The following is a 20897-nucleotide window of genomic DNA, read 5'->3' as shown; positions in this document are numbered from 1 at the left end:
AGTTGGATTCTGGAACCCTGTGGCCTGGGAACATGACTGAGGTTTGATTCTGGAACCCTGTGGCTTGGGAATATGACATCAGTTGGTTTCTGGAACCCTGTGGTCTGGCAACATAACTGAGGTTTGATTCTGGAACCCTGTGGCCTGGGAACATGACTTAAGTTTGATTGTGGAACTCTGAGGCCTGGAACAGACTGAGGTTTGATTCTGGCACCCTGTGGCCTGGGAACATGACTGAGGTTTGATTGTGGAACCCTGTGTCCTGGGAACATGACTGAGGTTTGATTCTAGAACACTCTGGCCTGGGAACATGACTAAGGTTTGATTGTGGAACCCTACGGCCTGTCAACATGACTCAGGTTTGATTCTGGACCCCTGTGGCCTGGGAACATGACTGAGGGTTGATTGTGGAACCCTGTGTCCTGGCAGCATGACATCAGTTGGATTCTGGAACCCTGTGGCCTGGGAATATGACTGAGGTTTGATTGTGGAACCCTCTGGCCTAGGAACATGACTGAGGCTTGGTGCCTGTACCCTGTGGTTGGGAACCTGACTAAGGTTTGATTCTGGACCCCTGTGTCCCGGGAGCAGGACTGAGATTTGATACTGGAACCCTTTGGCCTAGGACCATGACTGAGGTTTGATTGTGGAACCTGTGGCCTGGGAACATGACATCTGTTTGACTCTGGAGCCCTGTGGCCTGGGAACATGACATCGGTTGGCTTCTAGAACCCTGTGGCCTGGGAACATGACATCGGTTTGATTGTATAACCCTGTGGCCTGGGAACATGATATCGATTGGATTCTGGTAACCTTTGGCCTGGGAACATGACAACGGTTGGATTCTGGATCCCTGTGGCCTCGGAACATGACTGAGGCTTGATTGTGGACCCTGTGTCCTGGGAACATGACATCGGTTTGATTCTGTGACCCTGTGGCCTGGCAAGATGACATCAGTTGGATTCTGGAACCCTCTCGCCTGGGAACATGACTGAGGGTTGATTCTGGAACCCTGTGGCCTGGGAACATGACTGAAGTTTGATTCTGAAATTCTGTGTCCTGGGAACATGACTGAGGTTTGATGGTGGAACCCTGTGGCCTGGGAACATGACAGAGGTTTTATTGTGATAAATTGTGGCCTGGGAATATGACTGAGGTTTGATTGTGGAATTCTGTGGACTGGGAACATGACTGAGATTTGATTCTGGAACCCTGTGGCCTGGGAACATGACTGAGGCTTGATTCTGGAACCCTGTGGCCTGGGAACATGACTCAGGTTTGATTCTGGTACTCTCTGGCCTGAGAACATCACTGAGATTAGCTTCTGGAACCCTGTGGCCTGGGAACATGACTGAGGTTAAATTGTGGAACCTGTGGCCTGGGAACATGACATCCGTTTGACTCTGGAACCCTGTGGCCTGGGAACATGATATCGATTGGACTCTGGAAACCTGTGGCCTGGAACATGACTGAGGATTGAATCTCGAACACTGTGGCCTGGGAAAATGACTGAGGTTTGATCCTGGAACCATGTGGCCTTGAAATATGATTAAGGTTTGCTTCTGGAAACCTGTGGCCTAGGAACAAGACGGAGGTTTGAATCTACAACCCTGTGGCCTGGGAACATGACTGAGGTTTGATTGTGGAACCCTGTGCCCTAGGAATATGACTGAAGTTTGACTCTGGAAGCCTGTGTCCTGGGAACATGTCTGAGGCATGATTCTAGAACCCTGTGGCCTTGGAAAATGACTGAGGTTTGATAGTGTTACCCTGTGGCCTGGCAATATGACTGAGGCTTGATTCTAGAACCCTCTTGCCTGGGAACATGACATCAGTTGGATTCTGGGACCCTGTGGCCTGGGAACATGACTGAGGTTTGATTCTGGAACCCTGTGGCCTTGGAACATGACATCAGTTGGATTCTGGAACCCTGTGGTCTGGGAACATGACTGAGGTTTGCTTCTGGAACCCTGTGGCTTAGGAATATGACATCAGTTGGATTCTGGAACCCTGTGGTCTGGCAACATAACTGAGGGTTGATTCTGTAACCCTGTGGCCTGGGAACATGCCTTACGTTTGATTGTGGAACCCTGTGGCCCGGGAACATGACTGAGGTTTGATTCTGGAACCCTGTGGCCTGGGAACATGACTGAGGTTTCGTTGTGGATCCCTGTGGACTGGGAACATTACTGAGGTTTGATTCTGGAACCCTATGGCCTAGAAAAATGACTGAGGCTTGATTGTGGAACCCTGTCATCTGAGAACATGACTGAGGTTTGATTGTGGAACCCTCTGTCCTGGGAACATGACTGTGGTTTGATGATTGTACCCTGTGTCCTGGCAACATGACTGAGGTTTGTTTCTAAAACCTGCGGCCTGGGAACATGACTGAGGCTTCATTCTTGAACCCTGTGGCCTGGGAAAATGACTGAGGTTTGATTCTGGAACCCTGTAGCCTGGGAACTTGGCTGAGCTTTCATTCTGGACCCCTGTTGCCTGGGAACATGATTTAGGTTTGATTCGGGAACCCTGTGACCTGGGAACATTATGGAGGTTTGATTCTGGAATCCTGTGGCCTGGGAACATGACTGAGGTTTGATTGTGGAACCCTGTGCCCTAGGAATATGACTGAGGTTTGATTCTGGAAGCCTGTGGCCAGGGAACATGTCTGAGGCATGATTGTTGGAAGCCTGTGGCCTGGGAAAATGACTGAGGTTTGATGGTGTTACCCTGTGGCCTGGCAATATGACTGAGGTTTGATTCTGGAACCCTGTGGCCTGGGAACATGACTGAGGTTTGATTCTGGAACGCTGTGGCCTGGCAACATGACATCAGTTGGATTCTGGAACCCTGTGGCCTGGGAACATGACTGAGGTTTGATTCTGGAACCCTGTGGCTTGGGAATATGACATCAGTTGGATTCTGGAACCCTGTGGTCTGGCAACATAACTGAGGTTTGATTCTGGAACCCTGTGGCCTGGGAACATGACTTAAGTTTGATTGTGGAACTCTGAGGCCTGGAACAGACTGAGGTTTGATTCTGGCACCCTGTGGCCTGGGAACATGACTGAGGTTTGATTGTGGAACCCTGTGTCCTGGGAACATGACTGAGGTTTGATTCTAGAACACTCTGGCCTGGGAACATGACTAAGGTTTGATTGTGGAACCCTACGGCCTGTCAACATGACTCAGGTTTGATTCTGGACCCCTGTGGCCTGGGAACATGACTGAGGGTTGATTGTGGAACCCTGTGTCCTGGCAGCATGACATCAGTTGGATTCTGGAACCCTGTGGCCTGGGAATATGACTTAGGTTTGATTCTGGGACCCTGTGGCCTGGCAACATGAGTGAGGTTTGATTCTTGAACTCTGTTGCCTGGGAAAGTGCCTGACGTTTGATTCTGGAATTCTGCAGCCTGGGAACATGACTGAGCTTTCATTCTGGAACCCTGTGGCCTGGGAACATGATATCAGTTGGATTCTGGAACCCTGTGGCCTGGGCACATGAGTGAAGGTTGATTCTGGAATCCTGTGGCCTCGGAATATGACTTACATTTGATTGTGGAACCCTGTGGCCTGGGAACATGACTGAGGTTTGATTCTGGAACCCTGTGGCCTGGCAACATGACTGAGGTTTGATTTTGGAAGCATGTGGCCTGGGAATATGACTGAGGTTTTATTCTGGAACCCTCTGCCCTGGGAATATGACTGAGGCTTGATTGTGGAAACCTGTCATCTGGGAACAAGACTGAGGTTTGACTGTGGATCCCTCTGGCCTGGGAACATGAATGAGGTTTGATGGTGGAAACCCCTGGCCTGGGACCATGACTGAGGCTTGATTTTGGTACCCTGTGGCCTGGGAACCTGACTGAGGTTTGATTCTGGAACCCTGTGGCCTGGGAACATGACTGAGATTTGATTCTGTAAACCTGGAGCCTGGGAACATGACTGAGCTTTCATTCTGTAACCCTGTGGCTTGGAAACATGACTGAAGTTTGATTCTGGAAACCTGTGACCTGGGAACTTTATTGAGGTTTGATTCTAGAACCCTGTGTCCTGGGAACATGACTGACGTTTTATTGTGAAAAATTGTGGCCTGGGAATATGACTGAGTTGTGATTGTGGAATTCTGTGGACTGGGAAAATGACTGATATTTGATTCTGGAACGCTGTGGCCTGGGAACATGACTGAGGATTTATTCTGGAACCCTGTGGCCTGGGAACATGACTCAGGTTTGATTCTTGAACCCTGAGGACTGGGAACATGACTGAGGTATGACTGTGGAAACATGAATCCTGGGAACATGACTGAGGCTTTATTCTGGTACCCTGTGGCCTGGGAACATGACTGAGGTTTGATTCTTGAAATCTGTTGCCTGAGAACGTACCTGAAGTTTGATTCTGGAACCCTGTGTCCTGGGAACATGACTGAGGTTTGATTGTGGAACCCTCTGGCCTAGGAACATGACTGAGGCTTGGTACCTGTACCCTGTGGTTGGGAACCTGACTAAGGTTTGATTCTGGACCCCTGTGTCCCGGGAGCATGACTGAGATTTGATACTGGAACCCTTTGGCCTAGGACCATGACTGAGGTTTGATTGTGGAACCTGTGGCCTGGGAACATGACATCTGTTTGACTCTGGAGCCCTGTGGCCTGGGAACATGACATCGGTTGGCTTCTAGAACCCTGTGGCCTGGGAACATGACATCGGTTTGATTGTATAACCCTGTGGCCTGGGAACATGATATCGATTGGATTCTGGTAACCTTTGGCCTGGGAACATGACAACGGTTGGATTCTGGATCCCTGTGGCCTCGGAACATGACTGAGGCTTGATTGTGGACCCTGTGTCCTGGGAACATGACATCGGTTTGATTCTGTGACCCTGTGGCCTGGGAAGATGACATCAGTTGGATTCTGGAACCCTCTCGCCTGGGAACATGACTGAGGGTTGATTCTGGAACCCTGTGGCCTGGGAACATGACTGAAGTTTGATTCTGAAATTCTGTGTCCTGGGAACATGACTGAGGTTTGATGGTGGAACCCTGTGGCCTGGGAACATGACAGAGGTTTTATTGTGATAAATTGTGGCCTGGGAATATGACTGAGGTTTGATTGTGGAATTCTGTGGACTGGGAACATGACTGAGATTTGATTCTGGAACCCTGTGGCCTGGGAACATGACTGAGGCTTGATTCTGGAACCCTGTGGCCTGGGAACATGACTCAGGTTTGATTCTGGTACTCTCTGGCCTGAGAACATCACTGAGATTAGCTTCTGGAACCCTGTGGCCTGGGAACATGACTGAGGTTAAATTGTGGAACCTGTGGCCTGGGAACATGACATCCGTTTGACTCTGGAACCCTGTGGCCTGGGAACATGATATCGATTGGACTCTGGAAACCTGTGGCCTGGAACATGACTGAGGATTGAATCTCGAACACTGTGGCCTGGGAAAATGACTGAGGTTTGATCCTGGAACCATGTGGCCTGGAAATATGATTAAGGTTTGCTTCTGGAAACCTGTGGCCTAGGAACAAGACGGAGGTTTGAATCTGCAACCCTGTGGCCTGGGAACATGACTGAGGTTTGATTGTGGAACCCTGTGCCCTAGGAATATGACTGAAGTTTGATTCTGGAAGCCTGTGGCCTGGGAACATGTCTGAGGCATGATTCTAGAACCCTGTGGCCTTGGAAAATGACTGAGGTTTGATAGTGTTACCCTGTGGCCTGGCAATATGACTGAGGCTTGATTCTGGAACCCTCTTGCCTGGGAACATGACATCAGTTGGATTCTGGGACCCTGTGGCCTGGGAACATGACTGAGGTTTGATTCTGGAACCCTGTGGCCTTGGAACATGACATCAGTTGGATTCTGGAACCCTGTGGTCTGGGAACATGACTGAGGTTTGCTTCTGGAACCCTGTGGCTTAGGAATATGACATCAGTTGGATTCTGGAACCCTGTGGTCTGGCAACATAACTGAGGGTTGATTCTGTAACCCTGTGTCCTGGGAACATGCCTTACGTTTGATTGTGGAACCCTGTGGCCCGGGAACATGACTGAGGTTTGATTCTGGAATTGTCTTGCCTGGGAACATGCCTGAAGTTTGATTCTGGAACCCTGTGGCCTGGGAACATGACTGAGGTTTGATTGTGGAACCCTCTGGCTTGGGAACATGACTGAGGCTTGATTCTGGAACCCTGCGGCCTGGGAACATGATATCAGTTGGATTCTGGAACCCTGTGGCCTGGGCACATGAGTGAAGGTTGATTCTGGAATCCTGTGGCCTCGGAATATGACTTACATTTGATTGTGGAAACCTGTGCCCTGGGAACATGACTGAGGTTTGATTCTGGAACCCTGTGGCCTGGGAACATGACTGAGGTTAGATTGTGGTCATCCCAAATGACTTACATTTGATTGTGGAAATCTGTGGCCTGGGAACATGACTGAGGTTTGATTCTGGAACCCTGTGGCCTGGCAACATGACTGAGGTTTGATTTTGGAAGCATGTGGCCTGGGAATATGACTGAGGTTTTATTCTGGAACCCTCTGCCCTGGGAATATGACTGAGGCTTGATTGTGGAAACCTGTCATCTGGGAACCAGACTGAGGTTTGACTGTGGATCCCTCTGGCCTGGGAACATGAATGAGGTTTGATGGTGGAAACCCCTGGCCTGGGACCATGACTGAGGCTTGATTTTGGTACCCTGTGGCCTGGGAACCTGACTGAGGTTTGATTCTGGAACCCTGTGGCCTGGGAACATGACTGAGATTTGATTCTGTAAACCTGGAGCCTGGGAACATGACTGAGCTTTCATTCTGTAACCCTGTGGCTTGGAAACATGACTGAAGTTTGATTCTGGAAACCTGTGACCTGGGAACTTTATTGAGGTTTGATTCTAGAACCTTGTGTCCTGGGAACATGACTGACGTTTTATTGTGAAAAATTGTGGCCTGGGAATATGACTGAGTTGTGATTGTGGAATTCTGTGGACTGGGAAAATGACTGATATTTGATTCTGGAACGCTGTGGCCTGGGAACATGACTGAGGATTTATTCTGGAACCCTGTGGCCTGGGAACATGACTCAGGTTTGATTCTTGAACCCTGAGGACTGGGAACATGACTGAGGTATGACTGTGGAAACATGAATCCTGGGAACATGACTGAGGCTTTATTCTGGTACCCTGTGGCCTGGGAACATGACTGAGGTTTGATTCTTGAAATCTGTTGCCTGAGAACGTACCTGAAGTTTGATTCTGGAACCCTGTGTCCTGGGAACATGACTGAGGTTTGATTGTGGAACCCTCTGGCCTAGGAACATGACTGAGGCTTGGTACCTGTACCCTGTGGTTGGGAACCTGACTAAGGTTTGATTCTGGACCCCTGTGTCCCGGGAGCATGACTGAGATTTGATACTGGAACCCTTTGGCCTAGGACCATGACTGAGGTTTGATTGTGGAACCTGTGGCCTGGGAACATGACATCTGTTTGACTCTGGAGCCCTGTGGCCTGGGAACATGACATCGGTTGGCTTCTAGAACCCTGTGGCCTGGGAACATGACATCGGTTTGATTGTATAACCCTGTGGCCTGGGAACATGATATCGATTGGATTCTGGTAACCTTTGGCCTGGGAACATGACAACGGTTGGATTCTGGATCCCTGTGGCCTCGGAACATGACTGAGGCTTGATTGTGGACCCTGTGTCCTGGGAACATGACATCGGTTTGATTCTGTGACCCTGTGGCCTGGGAAGATGACATCAGTTGGATTCTGGAACCCTCTCGCCTGGGAACATGACTGAGGGTTGATTCTGGAACCCTGTGGCCTGGGAACATGACTGAAGTTTGATTCTGAAATTCTGTGTCCTGGGAACATGACTGAGGTTTGATGGTGGAACCCTGTGGCCTGGGAACATGACAGAGGTTTTATTGTGATAAATTGTGGCCTGGGAATATGACTGAGGTTTGATTGTGGAATTCTGTGGACTGGGAACATGACTGAGATTTGATTCTGGAACCCTGTGGCCTGGGAACATGACTGAGGCTTGATTCTGGAACCCTGTGGCCTGGGAACATGACTCAGGTTTGATTCTGGTACTCTCTGGCCTGAGAACATCACTGAGATTAGCTTCTGGAACCCTGTGGCCTGGGAACATGACTGAGGTTAAATTGTGGAACCTGTGGCCTGGGAACATGACATCCGTTTGACTCTGGAACCCTGTGGCCTGGGAACATGATATCGATTGGACTCTGGAAACCTGTGGCCTGGAACATGACTGAGGATTGAATCTCGAACACTGTGGCCTGGGAAAATGACTGAGGTTTGATCCTGGAACCATGTGGCCTGGAAATATGATTAAGGTTTGCTTCTGGAAACCTGTGGCCTAGGAACAAGACGGAGGTTTGAATCTGCAACCCTGTGGCCTGGGAACATGACTGAGGTTTGATTGTGGAACCCTGTGCCCTAGGAATATGACTGAAGTTTGATTCTGGAAGCCTGTGGCCTGGGAACATGTCTGAGGCATGATTCTAGAACCCTGTGGCCTTGGAAAATGACTGAGGTTTGATAGTGTTACCCTGTGGCCTGGCAATATGACTGAGGCTTGATTCTGGAACCCTCTTGCCTGGGAACATGACATCAGTTGGATTCTGGGACCCTGTGGCCTGGGAACATGACTGAGGTTTGATTCTGGAACCCTGTGGCCTTGGAACATGACATCAGTTGGATTCTGGAACCCTGTGGTCTGGGAACATGACTGAGGTTTGCTTCTGGAACCCTGTGGCTTAGGAATATGACATCAGTTGGATTCTGGAACCCTGTGGTCTGGCAACATAACTGAGGGTTGATTCTGTAACCCTGTGTCCTGGGAACATGCCTTACGTTTGATTGTGGAACCCTGTGGCCCGGGAACATGACTGAGGTTTGATTCTGGAATTGTCTTGCCTGGGAACATGCCTGAAGTTTGATTCTGGAACCCTGTGGCCTGGGAACATGACTGAGGTTTGATTGTGGAACCCTCTGGCTTGGGAACATGACTGAGGCTTGATTCTGGAACCCTGCGGCCTGGGAACATGATATCAGTTGGATTCTGGAACCCTGTGGCCTGGGCACATGAGTGAAGGTTGATTCTGGAATCCTGTGGCCTCGGAATATGACTTACATTTGATTGTGGAAACCTGTGGCCTGGGAACATGACTGAGGTTTGATTCTGGAACCCTGTGGCCTGGGAACATGACTGAGGTTAGATTGTGGTCATCCCAAATGACTTACATTTGATTGTGGAAATCTGTGGCCTGGGAACATGACTGAGGTTTGATTCTGGAACCCTGTGGCCTGGCAACATGACTGAGGTTTGATTTTGGAAGCATGTGGCCTGGGAATATGACTGAGGTTTTATTCTGGAACCCTCTGCCCTGGGAATATGACTGAGGCTTGATTGTGGAAACCTGTCATCTGGGAACCAGACTGAGGTTTGACTGTGGATCCCTCTGGCCTGGGAACATGAATGAGGTTTGATGGTGGAAACCCCTGGCCTGGGACCATGACTGAGGCTTGATTTTGGTACCCTGTGGCCTGGGAACCTGACTGAGGTTTGATTCTGGAACCCTGTGGCCTGGGAACATGACTGAGATTTGATTCTGTAAACCTGGAGCCTGGGAACATGACTGAGCTTTCATTCTGTAACCCTGTGGCTTGGAAACATGACTGAAGTTTGATTCTGGAAACCTGTGACCTGGGAACTTTATTGAGGTTTGATTCTAGAACCTTGTGTCCTGGGAACATGACTGACGTTTTATTGTGAAAAATTGTGGCCTGGGAATATGACTGAGTTGTGATTGTGGAATTCTGTGGACTGGGAAAATGACTGATATTTGATTCTGGAACGCTGTGGCCTGGGAACATGACTGAGGATTTATTCTGGAACCCTGTGGCCTGGGAACATGACTCAGGTTTGATTCTTGAACCCTGAGGACTGGGAACATGACTGAGGTATGACTGTGGAAACATGAATCCTGGGAACATGACTGAGGCTTTATTCTGGTACCCTGTGGCCTGGGAACATGACTGAGGTTTGATTCTTGAAATCTGTTGCCTGAGAACGTACCTGAAGTTTGATTCTGGAACCCTGTGTCCTGGGAACATGACTGAGGTTTGATTGTGGAACCCTCTGGCCTAGGAACATGACTGAGGCTTGGTACCTGTACCCTGTGGTTGGGAACCTGACTAAGGTTTGATTCTGGACCCCTGTGTCCCGGGAGCATGACTGAGATTTGATACTGGAACCCTTTGGCCTAGGACCATGACTGAGGTTTGATTGTGGAACCTGTGGCCTGGGAACATGACATCTGTTTGACTCTGGAGCCCTGTGGCCTGGGAACATGACATCGGTTGGCTTCTAGAACCCTGTGGCCTGGGAACATGACATCGGTTTGATTGTATAACCCTGTGGCCTGGGAACATGATATCGATTGGATTCTGGTAACCTTTGGCCTGGGAACATGACAACGGTTGGATTCTGGATCCCTGTGGCCTCGGAACATGACTGAGGCTTGATTGTGGACCCTGTGTCCTGGGAACATGACATCGGTTTGATTCTGTGACCCTGTGGCCTGGGAAGATGACATCAGTTGGATTCTGGAACCCTCTCGCCTGGGAACATGACTGAGGGTTGATTCTGGAACCCTGTGGCCTGGGAACATGACTGAAGTTTGATTCTGAAATTCTGTGTCCTGGGAACATGACTGAGGTTTGATGGTGGAACCCTGTGGCCTGGGAACATGACAGAGGTTTTATTGTGATAAATTGTGGCCTGGGAATATGACTGAGGTTTGATTGTGGAATTCTGTGGACTGGGAACATGACTGAGATTTGATTCTGGAACCCTGTGGCCTGGGAACATGACTGAGGTTTTATTCTGGAACCCTGTGGCCTGGGAAAATGACTCAGGTTTGATTCTGGTACTCTCTGGCCTGAGAACATCACTGAGATTAGCTTCTGGATCCCTGTGGCCTGGGAACATGACTGAGGTTAAATTGTGGAACCTGTGGCCTGGGAACATGACATCCGTTTGACTCTGGAACCCTGTGGCCTGGGAACATGATATCGATTGGACTCTGGAAACCTGTGGCCTGGAACATGACTGAGGATTGAATCTCGAACACTGTGGCCTGGGAAAATGACTGAGGTTTGATCCTGGAACCATGTGGCCTGGAAATATGATTAAGGTTTGCTTCTGGAAACCTGTGGCCTAGGAACAAGACGGAGGTTTGAATCTGCAACCCTGTGGCCTGGGAACATGACTGAGGTTTGATTGTGGAACCCTGTGCCCTAGGAATATGACTGAAGTTTGATTCTGGAAGCCTGTGGCCTGGGAACATGTCTGAGGCATGATTCTAGAACCCTGTGGCCTTGGAAAATGACTGAGGTTTGATAGTGGTACCCTGTGGCCTGGCAATATGACTGAGGCTTGATTCTGGAACCCTCTTGCCTGGGAACATGACATCAGTTGGATTCTGGGACCCTGTGGCCTGGGAACATGACTGAGGTTTGATTCTGGAACCCTGTGGCCTTGGTACATGACATCAGTTGGATTCTGGAACCCTGTGGTCTGGGAACATGACTGAGGTTTGCTTCTGGAACCCTGTGGCTTAGGAATATGACATCAGTTGGATTCTGGAACCCTGTGGTCTGGCAACATAACTGAGGGTTGATTCTGTAACCCTGTGGCCTGGGAACATGCCTTACGTTTGATTGTGGAACCCTGTGGCCTGGGAACATGACTGAGGTTTGATTCTGGAACCCTGTGGCCTGGGAACATGACTGAGGTTTGGTTGTGGATCCCTGTGGACTGGGAACATTACTGAGGTTTGATTCTGGAACCCTATGGCCTAGAAAAATGACTGAGGCTTGATTGTGGAACCCTGTCATCTGAGAACATGACTGAGGTTTGATTGTGGAACCCTCTGTCCTGGGAACATGACTGTGGTTTGATGATTGTACCCTGTGTCCTGGCAACATGACTGAGGTTTGTTTCTAAAACCTGCGGCCTGGGAACATGACTGAGGCTTCATTCTTGAACCCTGTGGCCTGGGAAAATGACTGAGGTTTGATTCTGGAACCCTGTAGCCTGGGAACTTGGCTGAGCTTTCATTCTGGACCCCTGTTGCCTGGGAACATGATTTAGGTTTGATTCGGGAACCCTGTGACCTGGGAACATTATGGAGGTTTGATTCTGGAATCCTGTGGCCTGGGAACATGACTGAGGTTGGATTGTGGAACCCTGTGCCCTAGGAATATGACTGAGGTTTGATTCTGGAAGCCTGTGGCCAGGGAACATGTCTGAGGCATGATTGTGGAAGCCTGTGGCCTGGGAAAATGACTGAGGTTTGATGGTGTTACCCTGTGGCCTGGCAATATGACTGAGGTTTGATTCTGGAACCCTGTGGCCTGGGAACATGACTGAGGTTTGATTCTGGAACGCTGTGGCCTGGCAACATGACATCAGTTGGATTCTGGAACCCTGTGGCCTGGGAACATGACTGAGGTTTGATTCTGGAACCCTGTGGCTTGGGAATATGACATCAGTTGGATTCTGGAACCCTGTGGTCTGGCAACATAACTGAGGTTTGATTCTGGAACCCTGTGGCCTGGGAACATGACTTAAGTTTGATTGTGGAACTCTGAGGCCTGGAACAGACTGAGGTTTGATTCTGGCACCCTGTGGCCTGGGAACATGACTGAGGTTTGATTGTGGAACCCTGTGTCCTGGGAACATGACTGAGGTTTGATTCTAGAACACTCTGGCCTGGGAACATGACTAAGGTTTGATTGTGGAACCCTACGGCCTGTCAACATGACTCAGGTTTGATTCTGGACCCCTGTGGCCTGGGAACATGACTGAGGGTTGATTGTGGAACCCTGTGTCCTGGCAGCATGACATCAGTTGGATTCTGGAACCCTGTGGCCTGGGAATATGACTTAGGTTTGATTCTGGGACCCTGTGGCCTGGCAACATGAGTGAGGTTTGATTCTTGAACTCTGTTGCCTGGGAAAGTGCCTGACGTTTGATTCTGGAATTCTGCAGCCTGGGAACATGACTGAGCTTTCATTCTGGAACCCTGTGGCCTGGGAACATGATATCAGTTGGATTCTGGAACCCTGTGGCCTGGGCACATGAGTGAAGGTTGATTCTGGAATCCTGTGGCCTCGGAATATGACTTACATTTGATTGTGGAAACCTGTGGCCTGGGAACATGACTGAGGTTTGATTCTGGAACCCTGTGGCCTGGGAACATGACTGAGGTTTGATTTTGGAAGCATGTGGCCTGGGAATATGACTGAGGTTTTATTCTGGAACCCTCTGCCCTGGGAATATGACTGAGGCTTGATTGTGGAAACCTGTCATCTGGGAACAAGACTGAGGTTTCACTGTGGATCCCTCTGGCCTGGGAACATGAATGAGGTTTGATGGTGGAAACCCCTGGGCTGGGACCATGACTGAGGCTTGATTTTGGTACCCTGTGGCCTGGGAACATGACTGAGATTTGATTCTGTAAACCTGGAGCCTGGGAACATGACTGAGCTTTCATTCTGTAACCCTGTGGCTTGGAAACATGACTGAAGTTTGATTCTGGAAACCTGTGACCTGGGAACTTTATTGAGGTTTGATTCTAGAACCCTGTGTCCTGGGAAGATGACTGACGTTTTATTGTGAAAAATTGTGGCCTGGGAATATGACTGAGTTGTGATTGTGGAATTCTGTGGACTGGGAAAATGACTGATATTTGATTCTGGAACGCTGTGGCCTGGGAACATGACTGAGGATTTATTCTGGAACCCTGTGGCCTGGGAACATGACTCAGGTTTGATTCTTGAACCCTGAGGACTGGGAACATGACTGAGGTATGACTGTGGAAACATGAATCCTGGGAACATGACTGAGGCTTTATTCTGGTACCCTGTGGCCTGGGAACATGACTGAGGTTTGATTCTTGAAATCTGTTGCCTGAGAACGTACCTGAAGTTTGATTCTGGAACCCTGTGTCCTGGGAACATGACTGAGGTTTGATTGTGGAACCCTCTGGCCTAGGAACATGACTGAGGCTTGGTACCTGTACCCTGTGGTTGGGAACCTGACTAAGGTTTGATTCTGGACCCCTGTGTCCCGGGAACATGACTGAGATTTGATACTGGAACCCTTTGGCCTAGGACCATGACTGAGGTTTGATTGTGGAACCTGTGGCCTGGGAACATGACATCTGTTTGACTATGGAGCCCTGTGGCCTGGGAACATGACATCGGTTGGCTTCTAGAACCCTGTGGCCTCGGAACATGACATCGGTTTGATTGTATAACCCTGTGGCCTGGGAACATGATATCGATTGGATTCTGGTAACCTTTGGCCTGGGAACATGACTGAGATTTGATTCTGGAACCCTGTGGCCTGGGAACATGACTGAGGCTTGATTCTGGAACCCTGTGGCCTGGGAACTTGACTCAGGTTTGATTCTGGTACTCTCTGGCCTGAGAATATCACTGAGATTAGCTTCTGGAACCCTGTGGCCTGGGAACATGACTGAGGTTAAATTGTGGAACCTGTGGCCTGGGAACATGACATCCGTTTGACTCTGGAACCCTGTGGCCTGGGAACATGATATCGATTGGACTCTGGAAACCTGTGGCCTGGAACATGACTGAGGATTGAATCTCGAACACTGTGGCCTGGGAAAATGACTGAGGTTTGATCCTGGAACCATGTGGCCTGGAAATATGATTAAGGTTTGCTTCTGGAAACCTGTGGCCTAGGAACAAGACGGAGGTTTGAATCTGCAACCCTGTGGCCTGGGAACATGACTGAGGTTTGATTGTGGAACCCTGTGCCCTAGGAATATGACTGAAGTTTGATTCTGGAAGCCTGTGGCCTGGGAACATGTCTGAGGCATGATTCTAGAACCCTGTGGCCTTGGAAAATGACTGAGGTTTGATAGTGTTACCCTGTGGCCTGGCAATATGACTGAGGCTTGATTCTGGAACCCTCTTGCCTGGGAACATGACATCAGTTGGATTCTGGGACCCTGTGGCCTGGGAACATGACTGAGGTTTGATTCTGGAACCCTGTGGCCTTGGAACATGACATCAGTTGGATTCTGGAACCCTGTGGTCTGGGAACATGACTGAGGTTTGCTTCTGGAACCCTGTGGCTTAGGAATATGACATCAGTTGGATTCTGGAACCCTGTGGTCTGGCAACATAACTGAGGTTTGATTCTGTAACCCTGTGGCCTGGGAACATGCCTTACGTTTGACTGTGGAACCCTGTGGCCCGGGAACATGACTGAGGTTTGATTCTGGAATTGTCTTGCCTGGGAACATGCCTGAAGTTTGATTCTGGAACCCTGTGGCCTGGGAACATGACTGAGGTTTGATTGTGGAACCCTCTGGCTTGGGAACATGACTGAGGCTTGATTCTGGAACCCTGCGGCCTGGGAACATGATATCAGTTGGATTCTGGAACCCTGTGGCCTGGGCACATGAGTGAAGGTTGATTCTGGAATCCTGTGGCCTCGGAATATGACTTACATTTGATTGTGGAAACCTGTGGCCTGGGAACATGACTGAGGTTTGATTCTGGAACCCTGTGGCCTGGGAACATGACTGAGGTTAGATTGTGGTCATCCCAAATGACTTACATTTGATTGTGGAAACCTGTGGCCTGGGAACATGACTGAGGTTTGATTCTGGAACCCTGTGGCCTGGGAACATGACTGAGGTTTGATTGTGGAAGCATGTGGCCTGGGAACATTACTGAGGTTTTATTCTGGAACCCTCTGCCCTGGGAATATGACTGAGGCTTGATTGTGGAAACCTGTCATCTGGGAACAAGACTGAGGTTTGACTGTGGATCCCTCTGGCCTGGGAACATGAATGAGGTTTGATGGTGGAAACCTCTGGCCTGGGAACATGACTGAGGCTTGATTGTGCAACTCTGTGGACTGGGAACATGACTGAGGTTTCTTTCTGGAACCCTGTGGCCTGGCAACATGACTGAGGCTTTATTCTGGAACCCTGTGGCCTGGGAACATGACTGAGATTTGATTCTGTAAACCTGGAGCCTGGGAACATGACTGAGCTTTCATTCTGTAACCCTGTGGCTTGGAAACATGACTGAAGTTTGATTCTGGAAACCTGTGACCTGGGAACTTTATTGAGGTTTGATTCTAGAACCCTGTGTCCTGGGAACATGACTGACGTTTTATTGTGAAAAATTGTGGCCTGGGAATATGACTGAGTTGTGATTGTGGAATTCTGTGGACTGGGAAAATGACTGATATTTGATTCTGGAACGCTGTGGCCTGGGAACATGACTGAGGATTTATTCTGGAACCCTGTGGCCTGGGAACATGACTCAGGTTTGATTCTTGAACCCTGAGGACTGGGAACATGACTGAGGTATGATTGTGGAAACATGTATCGTGGGAACATGACTGAGGCTTTATTCTAGAACCCTGTGTCCTGGGAACATGACTGAGGTTTGATTGTGGAACCCTCTGGCCTAGGAACATGACTGAGGCTTGGTACCTGTACCCTGTGGTTGGGAACCTGACTAAGGTTTGATTCTGGACCCCTGTGTCCCGGGAGCAGGACTGAGATTTGATACTGGAACCCTTTGGCCTAGGACCATGACTGAGGTTTGATTGTGGAACCTGTGGCCTCGGAACATGACATCTGTTTGACTCTGGAGCCCTGTGGCCTGGGAACATGACATCGGTTGGCTTCTAGAACCCTGTGGCCTGGGAACATGACATCGGTTTGATTGTATAACCCTGTGGCCTGGGAACATGATATCGATTGGATTCTGGTAACCTTTGGCCTGGGAACGTGACAACGGTTGGATTCTGGATCCCTGTGGCCTAGGAACATGACTGAGGTTTGATTGTGGACCCTCTGGCCTCGGAACATGACTGAGGCTTGATTGTGGACCCTGTGTCCTGGGAACATGACATCGGTTTGATTCTGTGACCCTGTGGCCTGGGAACATGACATCAGTTGGGTTCTGGAACCCTCTCGCCTGGGAACATGATTGAGGGTTGATTCTGGAACCCTGTGGCCTGGGAACATGACTGAAGTTTGATTCTGAAATTCTGTGTCCTGGGAACATGACTGAGGTTTGATGGTGGAACCCTGTGGCCTGGGAACATGACAGAGGTTTGATTTTGGAACCCTGTGGCCTGGGAACATGACTGAGGTTTGATTGTGATAACTTATGACCTGGGAACATGACTGAGGTTTGATTGTGGAACTCTGTGGACTGGGAACATGACTGAGGTTTCTTTCTGGAACCCTGTGGCCTGGGAACATGACTGAGGCTTTATTCTGGAACCCTGTGGCCTGGGAATATGACTGAGGTTTGATTCTGTAAACCTGGAGCCTGGGAACATGACTGAGCTTTCATTCTGTAACCCTGTGGCTTGGAAACATGACTGAAGTTTGATTCTGGAAACCTGTGACCTGGGAACTTTATTCAGGTTTGATTCTAGAACCCTGTGTCCTGGGAACATGACTGACGTTTTATTGTGAAAAATTGTGGCCTGGGAATATGACTGAGTTGTGATTGTGGAATTCTGTGGACTGGGAAAATGACTGATATTTGATTCTGGAACGCTGTGGCCTGGGAACATGCCTGAGGATTTATTCTGGAACCCTGTGGCCTGGGAACATGACTCAGGTTTGATTCTTGAACCCTGAGGACTGGGAACATGACTGAGGTATGACTGTGGAAACATGTATCCTGGGAACATGACTGAGGCTGTATTCTGGTACCCTGTGGCCTGGGAACATGACTGAGGTTTGATTCTTGAAATCTGTTGCCTGAGAACGTACCTGAAGTTTGATTCTGGAACCCTGTGTCCTGGGAACATGACTGAGGTTTGATTGTGGAACCCTCTGGCCTAGGAACATGACTGAGGCTTGGTACCTGTACCCTGTGGTTGGGAACCTGACTAAGGTTTGATTCTGGACCCCTGTGTCCCGGGAGCATGACTGAGATTTGATACTGGAACCCTTTGGCCTAGGACCATGACTGAGGTTTGATTGTGGAACCTGTGGCCTGGGAACATGACATCTGTTTGACTCTGGAGCCCTGTGGCCTGGGAACATGACATCGGTTGGCTTCTAGAACCCTGTGGCCTGGGAACATGACATCGGTTTGATTGTATAACCCTGTGGCCTGGGAACATGATATCGATTGGATTCTGGTAACCTTTGGCCTGGGAACATGACAACGGTTGGATTCTGGATCCCTGTGGCCTAGGAACATGACTGAGGTTTGATTGTGGACCCTCTGGCCTCGGAACATGACTGAGGCTTGATTGTGGACCCTGTGTCCTGGGAACATGACATCGGTTTGATTCTGTGACCCTGTGGCCTGGGAACATGACATCAGTTGGATTCTGGAACCCTCTCGCCTGGGAACATGACTGAGGGTTGATTCTGGAACCCTGTGGCCTGGGAACATGACTGAAGTTTGATTCTGAAATTCTGTGTCCTGGGAACATGACTGAGGTTTGATGGTGGAACCCTGTGGCCTGGGAACATGACAGAGGTTTTATTGTGATAAATTGTGGCCTGGGAATATGACTGAGGTTTGATTCTGGAACCCTGTAGCCTGGGAACTTGGCTGAGCTTTCATTCTGGACCCCTGTTGCCTGGGAACATGATTTAGGTTTGATTCGGGAACCCTGTGACCTGGGAACATGACTGAGGTTTGATGGTGTTACCCTGTGGCCTGGCAATATGACTGAGGTTTGATTTTGGAACCCTGTGGCCTGGGAACATGACTGAGGTTTGATTCTGGATCGCTGTGGCCTGGCAACATGACATCAGTTGGATTCTGGAACCCTGTGGCCTGGGAACATGACTGAGGTTTGATTCTGGAACCCTGTGGCTTGGGAATATGACATCAGTTGGATTCTGGAACCCTGTGGTCTGGCAACATAACTGAGGATTGATTCTGGAACCCTGTGGCCTGGGAACATGACTTAAGTTTGATTGTGGAACTCTGAGGCCTGGAACATGACTGAGGTTTGATTCTGGCACCCTGTGGCCTGGGAACATGACTGAGGTTTGATTGTGGAACCCTGTGTCCTGGGAACATGACTGAGGTTTGATTCTAGAACACTCTCCCTGGGAACATGACTAAGGTTTGATTGTGGAACCCTACGGCCTGTCAACATGACTCAGGTTTGATTCTGGACCCCTGTGGCCTGGGAACATGACTGAGGGTTGATTGTGGAACCCTGTGTCCTGGCAGCATGACATCAGTTGGATTCTGGAACCCTGTGGCCTGGGAATATGACTTAGGTTTGATTCTGGAACCCTGTGGCCTGGCAACATGAGTGAGGTTTGATTCTTGAACTCTGTTGCCTGGGAAAGTGCCTGACGTTTGATTCTGGAATTCTGCAGCCTGGGAACATGACTGAGCTTTCATTCTGGAACCCTGTGGCCTGGGTACATGACTGAGGTTTGATTCTGGAACCCTGTGGCCTGGGAACATGACTGAGGTGTGATTGTAGAACACTGTGCCCTGGGAATATGACTGAAGTTTGATTCTGGAAGCCTGTGGCCTGGGATCATATCTGAGGTTTGATTCTGGAACCCTGTGGCCTTGTTAAATGACTGAGGTTTCATGGTGGAACCCTGTGGCCTGGCAATATGACTGAGGTGTGATTCTGGAAGCCTGTGGCCTGGGAATATGACTGAGGCTTGATTCTGGAAGCCTGTGGCCTGTGAACATGACTGAGGTTTGATTCTGGAACTCTGCAGCCTGGGAACATGACTGAGCTTTCATTCTGGAACCCTGTGTCCTGGGAACATGACTGAGGTTTGATTCTGGAACCCTGTGCCTGGGAATATGACTGAGGTTTAATTGTGGAAACTTCTGGCCTGGGAACATGACTGAGGCTTGATTGTGGAACCCTGTGTTCTGGGAACATGACATCGGTTTGATTCGGTGACCATGTGGCCTGGGAACATGCCTGAAGTTTGATTCTGGAACCTTGTGGCCTAGAAACATGTCATCAGTTTGACCCTGGAATCCTTTGGCCTGGGAAGATGACTGAGTGTTGATTCTCCGACCCTGTGCGCTGTGAACATGACTGAAGTTTGATGGTGGAACCCTGTGGCCTGGGAAAATGATTGAGGTTTGATTGTGATAACTGATGTCCTGGGTACATGACTGAGGTTTGATTGTGGAACTCTGTGGACTGGGAACATGATTGAGCTTTCATTCTGGAACCCTGTGGCCTGGGAACATGACTGAGGTTTGATTCTGGAACCCTGTGCCTGGGAATATGACTGAGGTTTAATTGTGGAAACTTCTGGCCTGGGAACATGACTGAGGCTTGATTGTGGAACCCTGTGTCCTGGGAACATGACATCGGTTTGATTCTGTGACCATGTGGCCTGGGAACATGCCTGAAGTTTGATTCTGGAACCTTGTGGCCTAGAAACATGTCATCAGTTTGACTCTGGAATCCTTTGGCCTGGGAAGATGACTGAGTGTTGATTCTCCGACCCTGTGCGCTGTGAACATGACTGAAGTTTGATGGTGGAACCCTGTGGCCTGGGAAAATGATTGAGGTTTGATTGTGATAACTGATGTCCTGGGTACATGACTGAGGTTTGATTGTGGAACTCTGCAGCCTGGGAACATGACTGAGCTTTCATTCTGGAACCCTGTGGCCTGGGAACATGACTGAGGTTTGATTCTGGAACCCTGTGCCTGGGAATATGACTGAGGTTTAATTGTGGAACCCTGTGTCCTGGGAACATGACATCGGTTTGATTCTGTGACCATGTGGCCTAGGAACATGCCTGAAGTTTGATTCT

This window comes from Eubalaena glacialis, chromosome 18 (assembly GCF_028564815.1).
Source record: "Eubalaena glacialis isolate mEubGla1 chromosome 18, mEubGla1.1.hap2.+ XY, whole genome shotgun sequence".
Taxonomy (NCBI): domain Eukaryota; kingdom Metazoa; phylum Chordata; class Mammalia; order Artiodactyla; family Balaenidae; genus Eubalaena; species Eubalaena glacialis.
Note: the sequence above shows the minus strand (reverse complement) of the source record.